General features: G+C 39.8%; 1 pseudogene; it reads left to right on the top strand.

Moving 5' to 3' along the window:
* Positions 1–4,836: 4,836 nt before the first annotated feature.
* Positions 4,837–5,609, top strand: LOC143271085 (uncharacterized; annotated as a pseudogene).
* The last annotated feature ends 4,209 nt before the right edge of the window (positions 5,610–9,818 follow it).

Consider the following 9,818-nt stretch of genomic DNA (forward strand, 5'->3'; position numbering starts at 1 on the left):
TTAGGTCTCTGGGTGGTATGTAGAGTGAGTAGAATATTTCTTAATAAAGAAAAATGAAAATTGAAAACTTTAATTAATACATAAAATGTAAAATAGAAAAACAAAAAACTGAATGGCCAATAGCTAAGCAGAGAAGGAATATGCAGGGCTGGTGGAAAGAAAGAAAAAGAGACAACAGGACAAGCCAGTGCCCAGCCAATCACATACAGAGGAAGCAGGAAAACAGGATGGACAGTATACAGATGAGGTAAATGAGCCTCAGGGCAGTACATAGATTAATAGATATAGGTTAATTTTAGTTTGAAAACAAGCTGGCTAGAAATAGGCCTAAGGTAAGGCTGCACATTAATAATTAATAAATAAAAAGTCTCTGTGTTATGATTTGGGGCTGGCATTGCAAGAAAGCCTCCTACAGTATATGTTCTTTACACTCAAAACAGGGCTGGATAGTGTACAAGATGGTACAGGGAAATCTGGTTCTAGAGGATCTCACTAGGAAAACCCAGTCCAGGAGGTATATGTTTAGAGCCAGGCCATATAAGTTAGAATGGGGCAGATTGCTATGCTTCTTGGAGAACTCACCTCAGAATTCCTCCATTGGCTCCTTTAAAGGTTGCAATGGCTGGGAGAAGGGAATTGTGACAGATTTCATGTTTCATTGGAATGTCATAGGGAAAGCCAGTGTGTGGTCTCTGAATTCAGAACAAGGCCTGGGGCTGAAGGGGGGACAGCTTTAGGTGGTTCTGGGGGCACTTGCCAGGTAAAGTTGGTGCACATACTGCTTGAACACAGCTTGATTCCAGAGTGGAGTTTATATGCTGACAGCAGAGCATCTCACCAGGCAAGTCTGCTATACAAGGTGTAGAGTATGGAGGCCAAGGCACCAGATCAGTTCTCAGGGTACTCAGCAGAGAAAGTAAGTGAAGTAACTGAGTCTTAACTGGCCTTCAGAGCAAGGCCAATGTGTATATGCATAGCCCAGGCAGGAAAGGTTCTGTAGAACATCACTATGTAAATCAGTGCAGGTTTGGTGCGTCTAGAACTTGGGAGTGTGTTAATAGCATAGACAGGCTTGGCTCCAGGAGTGACCAGGGAATGCTAATGCAGGAGCTCAGTTATGGGTGCTAAGCCTCCGAGTGTGCATAAGGCACTGGCATGAAACCTTTGAGGAGCACACCAGGCAAAACTGCAATCAGGACATCAGGAGATGCTGTGAAAATGGCACAGGCAGCCTTGATTCTCAGAATCCTTTTCAGGGAAAACCAGTGCAATGACTGCGAGACAGAAGAAGCTTGACTTAGAAGTGTGGTGATATAGAGGCCTTGCAAGATCCTGTGGTGTTTCATCAGACTAGCCAGTACATACATAACTAAGAATGTGGGTCCATGATTCTACAGGTTCCAGAGAAACTCACGAAGGTAAACCAAGCAGGAGGCAAGTAACCCAAGTCTTCAACTAGGACTAGAATGATGGGGGTAGTTCTTGTGGGTGTGTTTCTGGGGATCTCATCATTCAAAACCTGTGTGCTACCTGCACACCCAGAACTAGGTTTGGGAGGATGCAGGTGCTTCTGGCAGGCTTGGTACTGTAACAGGATGTTTATGCAATTCCCATAGATCTACTCAACTCACTCTAAGAAATTCACCCTGATTTTGATATCAGTGTGTTCTGGAAGCTGCCATGTAGCAGAAAGTGTAGGTTTTCTTCATTGCTTATTATACCACAGATACATTATGGAGTACAAAGAGATAAGGTTTAAAAAGGAAGTCAAAATTTCCTTCTCTTTTTACCATTCATTTACACACTCTGGATATTTTTAGGTATATGCTTACAGTATGGTATGTTCTCAAGATGTGATCATAGTAAGAAATAACATTGTGTAAATTTACATAGCTTTTATCAGTTTGTAAGAACTTAAGAGTTACCTGGAAAGAAGAAGCTTATTTAAGGGATTCTCTCCATCAAATTGCCTATAGTCAAGTCTATAGGACATTTTCTTGGTTAGTAATTCTTTGATTAGTATCTTATGTAGGATGTCCTGGCAGAAGGTGAGCAGTAGAAAACCTGGGCCTCTGGTAATGGATGATATAAAAATGCACATCGAGCAAGCTATGGGGGGCAACTCAGTAAGTAGTGTTTTTCCATGGCTCCTGCTTGATTCATTTTCTGTCTTTGGTTTGCTCCTTGAGTGCCTGTCCTAATCTGTTGAGATGATGCAATATGATGTGGCAATTTGAGCTACATGCAGCAGTTTCGCTCCAACTTGTTTTGGTCATGGTGCTTTTACCACAGCAATAGAAAGCCTAACTAGTATCATCAAAGTAACAGTTTGAAGTAAAACACAGAAAGATAAAAGGAGGATATTTTTCAATTCAAAACAAAATACCTCATGAATTTATATACATATAATCTGTTATTACTGACAATATATACTTTGTGTCTCTATCTAAGATGTTTCTACAAAGTAAATTGGTCTCAAAGTCTCCAATGAAGACACTTTGCCTAAAGTCAAACTTCTATCCTTCCACCTAAAACACTGGAGGGAAAGGAATGGGGGATGAAGGCTTATTTTTCTTCTTTTTTTTTCAAATAACTATCTCTGCTATGCCCATTAGGCATTGTAGTACTTATTTGATGCATGATTTCAAAAAGGAAATTCCTCTTTTAAAGACTATTCACATACAAAGGGAAGTTAAGCACACTGGTCCGTCCTTTATGGCCAAATATGGCTAGGAAGTTGTGTTCTTTGCTCATAATCCACCATTCAGCCCTAGTAGCCATGGAAACAAGAATTTTTAAAGTGAGTTAATTCTCTGTCAACTGGCAGTCACTAACATTTGGTCTTACTAGAACAGAAAAAGAGGCAAGTATTTTACATTCCCAGGTGGTTTTATTAATCACATTCAATTTCATAGAACAAAGAATGCCAGAAAGAGCCATTGGCATGTGGGAGTGCAGGTAATCATTGAGCTGCCTTGCGGGTTTTAGTTGTGTAGGTCCCTGATGTTGAGTTTATGAATTAACCTCTCTCTGTTGTTTCCTTACTTACAAAATGGGGGAAATGTTTAGATGGGTGTCCTTATAGAGTCAGATGTATAAATACTCCCGAAGTGTTCAAATGAAGTTCTTCTTAAGCCAAGGACAGGAATGAATGTTAAGGATGGTGGAATCAAGGGGTTAGAGAGACATTACTCTGAGCTGAAATGTCTGCCTAATAGAATTTCTTTTTCTGAAGGTTTTTCCACTCTTTCTCTGACTGCATATATGGGCATTTACTGTCACTGGGAAGAACGAATGTGATCCTGCCACCTTCTAAATGAATCTTCTTATCCATAATACACAAAGGTATAAAATCTTTATGTTATATATGGGATCTTTCAAATATGGTCTTTATGAATCACATGCATCTACTCCTCGTGTTTCAAACACCAGAAGAAATAGATACTGCCAAGCTAGCTCATTTTTTTTTTCTGGAATAACAGCAATGTTCATTGTGTTTTCAGTATTACTTCAAAGCACACTGTTCATGTAGTCCATTGCATCAGGCCTGCCTTGGAAAGTAAGATGATGTCTGCAGGGTGTTACCTAAGCCACCATGAATTGTGAACTGATCCTGCTGATGAAACTTCCCTAGTAGAACAGCTAGTGCCTTCACTCAGTCAGGAAACACATTCTACAGAGACTTTAGAACAGGGGGTAGCTGTTTAGGGAAGGTTTCCTGGCAAGGAGATCCAGTGTGTAGGCTCCTTCAACCTTCTGCATGCACAGTTGACAGTGAAGTTATCCACCTGCCTATTGAGTAAATGATTCACCTCCTTCCTTCATCCTAAGATTGGAATTGAGAAAAGATGCAAAGAAGTTAGTTCAAAGTTACAATACAGAGTGTATATTTTCTGTGAAAGAAGATATATGCTCACAAAAATATGTCAGGATTCTTTTTGTTTCACTGAAATGAAACTAATTATCTAAAGATGAAATTTTAAGTAAGAGATGTGCTATAATTGGAAATATCCACTTTTATGGATTTATATGATTTTATGTGTTAATTATCCATTTCCCTATTCCTCTGACTCAGTCTCTGGACAATTTAACAGATAGATTTTGGTTTACAAATACTAAAGAAGAATTGAGGGTTTTATGTGTGTTAGATAATCACTTTACCACTGAGCTCTATGCCCGGCAATATTACAGATAAATGTTGATGGGCATACTCTTTCTGGTTTCAATAAAATACATATAGCTTTCTTTAGAGCAGGGTACATTTCTGTAAAATTCACAAGGTGGAATAGCATTGTACACTATCATTTATGAGGTGTATCATGTACAGATCAATTTGTACACACATACATGTATACACAAATTTATGTCAAGTGTGTTATTATTTTTACATAAAAGAGTTTACTATGTGATTTATTTTCATATTCTTTGGTTCCTTCATTGATGACTTTAGTTTGTAGTAGTCATGTAATGTTATAGTACTATATTTTAGAAATGACAATTATTTTGAGCATTCCTCTGCCTTTTCCTCACTTTATGGTATTAAAATATTTAGAAATTGCAAATACAGATAAAGTAAGCATTGAATTACATATGATATTGCAAACTCTCTTCTCATTGTCAGTTCTAAGCATTGAAATTCCTAGTCAACAAATATTATTATCTACTCTGTGAAGAATAACAATCTGTACATAGACCACTGAAACATCTTTATGTGACAACAGGGACAAGTTATGAGAGCTCAGTGCTCTCTAAGCCATGACTCCTTCTGTTTTTCTGCCTTCCCTTATATTCTCACTGACTCTTTTCTTCTTTGATGCCTTCTTCAGATTTGCCAACATGAAGGAGTACATCTTCAAGTTCAGTGGCCTGATTTGTAGTACATCAGCTTTGGTGTTTGAAATCATCCTTGCAAACAGCCAATGCTGGCGCCTGTGGGAGTTTAACAACAAGCTTGTGCAATTTGTGTCAATTGGACTCTGGGAAGCTTATTACACTCAGGACTTTAACATCTCTGGGTCTATGACCAGGATGTTGGTTCACACCCCTATCAATGAAACCTGGAACAAGTCATCGGAATTTCAGTATTTACAAGTCCTGATAGCATGGGCCATTTTGATGAAAATCCTAGTCCTGATTTTCACTTCAGTGGCCATTTAGATCAGCTGCATGGAAGGCCCATTCATTGAGATACAGCTGTTTTGCTACAAGATGTCTGCCATAATTTTGGCTGTGAGCAGCCTTTTCACACTTGTTACTGTGACCTTGAACCACCTAGTAGACATCTATGGGCAAACCACTCTTGACTTTTCACCCGACTTTCCCGTTAAAATGGAGGACATTATAAAGAAACACTGCACAAAGGTGTTCCCAATGGGTGTCCTGACAGCCACGATGTCACTCTTTGGCGTGATTTTGATTCTCTGTGAGATGATCTCCTTGACAGTACAGAGTCAGGTGAAGGCCCAGTGTGCATCCAACCTGGCTGAGCAAAAGTCTGAAGTGAGGGCTCTGGCATTTTAACATCTGCAAGGAGAATCCTTGAAGAAATTGCCCATTTGTACACAGTACTGTGTAATTGCCAATTCATTCTATGTAAAATATCAACTTGATTTCAAGGACTGTGTCTAAGTTTTATTCCTTCCTTGCTGTCAAACGCATTCCATTCTTTAAATGTTTTCACATACTTAGCTGCAGGTCTTGATCCCATTCCACAGTGCCAACAAGCAATATCAAGAAAGAGTACAGGATAAAGGCATGTTTCCTAAGTAAACCTTGTGAATCCCATGAGAAATACACTGTGCAAATAAAAAGACACCTCAAGACAATAAAAGAAACCACATTCTTGTGTGGAGACACTTAAGTATTCAAATCTCTGAAACGTAGAGCAGGATGTTTTAGCCTTGGCACTGCTGGGAGTGTGGGATGCTCTCTTGGAGAAAGAAGGCAATGCTGTTCACTGAGTATGCTAGTGCCATCTGTCATCTGTCTCTGAGAAGGCAGTAGCCATCTCCTCTTTCCCCAGTCATGAATTAATGCCACAAATGCCCAGGCATTTTCAGTGTGCTCTGATGGTCCATGTGGTGGGTAGCATAGGACCATTCTAATCTATCAGCCATCCTTTAGGACCCTAAAAAAATCCTGGTTTTCTTCGTGGGAATATTAGTTCCTATTCTTTATCAGGTCAGCTTTCTGAGTGTGTGTTATATATACTGCGTAAATACTTTCTCTCAATGGATCTATATCAGTGGTTATCAACCTGTGGTTTGTAGCCCCTTTTCGGGGTTGAATGTCCCTTTCATAGGGATTGCCTAAGACCATTGCAAAACACACATATTTACATTATGATTAATAACAATAGAAAATTGCAGTTATGAAGTAGTAATGAAAATAACTTTATGGTTGGGGTTGGGGGTCACTGCAACATGGGGAAGTGTATTAGAGTGTCACAGCATTAGGAAGTTTGAGAATAACTGACCTAGATCTTCCATCTCCTTCATCACCACGCACCATATCACATACCTGATTCATTTCTCTGACAAAATACATAACATAAGCAAGTAAAGGAAGGAAAGTTTATACTGGCTCTTAATTTGAGGAAATACACATCATGACTGTGAGATCATGGGGGCAAGAGTCCCAAGTTGCTTGCTACATTGCATTGGTAGTTAGGGAGCAGGGAGAGTAGTTAGAGCACTGCAGATGCTCACCTAGCTCTCTCCTGGTTATGCAGCCAGGAACCTAAGTCCAAGGAATGAAGCTACTTTATTTCAGATGGTTCTTCCCTGCCCAATTAACCTCATTTTAACCTATTTGAGACATTTCCATAGGTTTCTGTATTTTTTGACTTTAGATCCTGTACACTCAACATTCAATATTAACCATTCCCAATCCTGTTCTTGAAAATTTATGGTCCAAATATATCATTTTTTTATATTTATTTTAATTTTATTTTACAATATTATTTAATTCTACATATCAGCCCCAGGTTCCCATGTTCTCCCTTCTCCTGCTCCGCTCCCCTTCCTCCCAGCCAACCTCCCATTCGATTCTCCTACAGGGAAAAGATTGAGATCAACCTGGTAGACTCAGTCCAGGCAGGTCCAGTCCCCACCTCCCAGGATGAGCAAAGTATCCCTGCATAAGCCCCAGGTTTCAAACAGGCAACTCATGCACTGAGCACAGGACCCAACCCACTGCCTGGATGCCTCCCAAACAGATCAAGCCAATCAACTGTCTCAACTCTTCAGAGGGCCTGATCCAGTTGGGAGCCCCTGAGCCATTGGTTCATAACTCATGTGTTTCCATTCGTTTGGCTATTTGTCCCTGTGCTTATTCAACCTTGGTTTCAACAATTCTGTCTCATATCAACCCTCCTTTTTCATGGCAATTGGACTCCCAGAGCTCCACCCATGGCCTAGCAATGGATCTCTGCATCCAGTTTCCTCAGTCATTGGATGGGGTTTCTAGCACAACAATTAAGGTGTTTGGCCATCCTATCACCAGAGTAGGTCAATTCAGGCTGTCTCTTGACCATTGCCAGCATTCTATTGTGGGGGCATCTTTGTGGATTTCTGTGGGCCTCTCTAGCACTTTGCTTCTTCCTATTCTCATGTGGTCTTCATTTACCATGGTCTCCTATTCCTTGTTCTCCCTCTCTGTTCCTGATCCAGTTGGTATCTCCTGCTTCCCCAAGCCCTCTTTCCCTTGACCGTTGCCCTTCATTACCCCCACTCACGTCCAGGCTGTTCCTGTAGATCTCATCCATTTCTCTGACACTGGGCGATTCCCGTGTCTTTCTTGGGCTTCTGTTTTCCAGGTACTCTCCATGGTGTTGTGAGTAGCAGGCCAGTCATCCTTGTTCCACATCTAATATCCTCCTATGAGTGAGTGCATACCATGGTTGTCTTTGCAAGTTTGGGTTACCTCACTCAGAATGATTTTTTCTAGATCGATCCATTTGCATGCACACCACAGGATGTCATTGTTTTTCTCTGCTGATTAGTATTCCATTGTGTATATGTACCACATTTTATTTATCCATTCTTCAGTTGAAGGGCATCTAGGTTGTTTTCTGTTTCTGGCTATTACAAACAATGCTGATATGAATATTGCTGAGCAAGTGCCCTTGTGGTATGCTTGAGCATTCTTTGGGTATATGCCCATGAGTGGTATAGCTGGATCTTGGGGGAGATTAATTCCCAATTTTCGAAGAAAGTGCCATATTGTTTTCCAAAGTGGGCGTATGAGTTTGCATTCACACCAGCAGTGGAGGAGAGTTCCCCTAGCTCCACATCCTCTCCAGCATAAGGTATGTTCAGTGTTTTTTATCTTAGCCATTCTGACAGGCATAAGGTGATATCTCAAGTTGTTTGGATTTGCATTTCCCTGATAATTAGGGAAGTTGAGCAATTCCTTAAATGTCTTTCAGCCATTTGAGTTTACTCTGTTGAGAATTCTCTGTTTAGTTCTATAGCCCATTTCTTAATTGGACTGTTGGGCATTTTGATGCCTAATTTCTTGAGTTCTTTATATATTTTGGATATCAGTCCTCTGTCACATGTGGGGTTGGTAAAGATCTTTTCCCATTCTGTAGACTGTCACTTTGCCTTGTTGACCATATCCTTTGCTCTACAAAAGCTTCTCAGTTTCAAGAGGTCCCATTTATTGATTGTTTCTCTCAGTGTCTGAGCAACTGGTATTATATTTATGAAGTGATCTCTCATGTCAATGTGTTCAAGACTACTTCCTACTTTCTCTTCTAGCAGATTCAGAGTAGCTGGTTTTATGTTGAGGTCTTTGATCCAATTGAACTTAGGTTTTGTGCACGGTGATAGATATGGATCTATTTGCAGCCTTCTACACGTTGATATCCAGTTATGCCAGCACCATTTGTTGAAGATGCTCTCTTTTTTCCATTGGACACTCTTGGCTTCTTTGTCAAAAATTATATGTTCATAGGTGTGCAGATTAATGTCAGGGTCTTCAGTTCGATTCCATTCGTCCACATGTTGGTATTTATGCCAGTACCAAGTTGTTTTTATTACTGTAGCTCTATAGTAGAGCTTGAAGTCAGGGATTGTGATGCTTACCGAGGTTGTTTTATTGTACAGGATTCTTTTGGCTCTCCTTGCTTTTTGTTTTTCCATATGAATTTGAGTATTATTCTTTCCAGGTCTGTGAAGAATTGTGTTGGTATTTTGATGGGGATTGCATTGAATCTGTAGATTTCCTTTGGTAAAATTGTCATTTTTACTATGTTGGTCCAGCCTATCCATGAGCACGGGAGAGGTCTCCATTTTCTGACATCTTCTTCAATTTCTTTTTTCTGCGACTTAAAGTTCTTGTCATATAGGACCTTCACTTGCTTGGTTAGTGTTACCCCAAGATATTTTATAACATTTGTGGCTATTTTAATGGGTGAGATATCTTTCTTTTCCTTCTCAGCCTGTTTGTCAATTGTATATAGGAGGGCTACTGATATTTTTGAGTTGATCTTCTATCCTGCTATGTTGCTGATGGTGTTTATAAGCTGTATCAGTTCCTTGGATGAATCTTTGGGGTCACTCAAGTATACTATTATGTCATCTGCAAATAGGGAAAGCTTGACTTCTTCCTTTCCAATATGTATCCCCTTAATCTCCTTATATTTTTTTATTGTTCTGGCTAGAACTTCTAGTACTATATTGAATAAGTATACAGAGAGGGGACAGCTTTCCCTTGTTCCCGATTTTTGTGGAATTGATTTGAGTTTCTCTCATTTAATTTGATGTTGGCTGTTGGCTTGCTGTAAATTGCCTTTATTATATTTAGGTATGTTC

Source organism: Peromyscus maniculatus, chromosome X (assembly GCF_049852395.1).
Source record: "Peromyscus maniculatus bairdii isolate BWxNUB_F1_BW_parent chromosome X, HU_Pman_BW_mat_3.1, whole genome shotgun sequence".
In the NCBI taxonomy this organism is placed as follows: domain Eukaryota; kingdom Metazoa; phylum Chordata; class Mammalia; order Rodentia; family Cricetidae; genus Peromyscus; species Peromyscus maniculatus.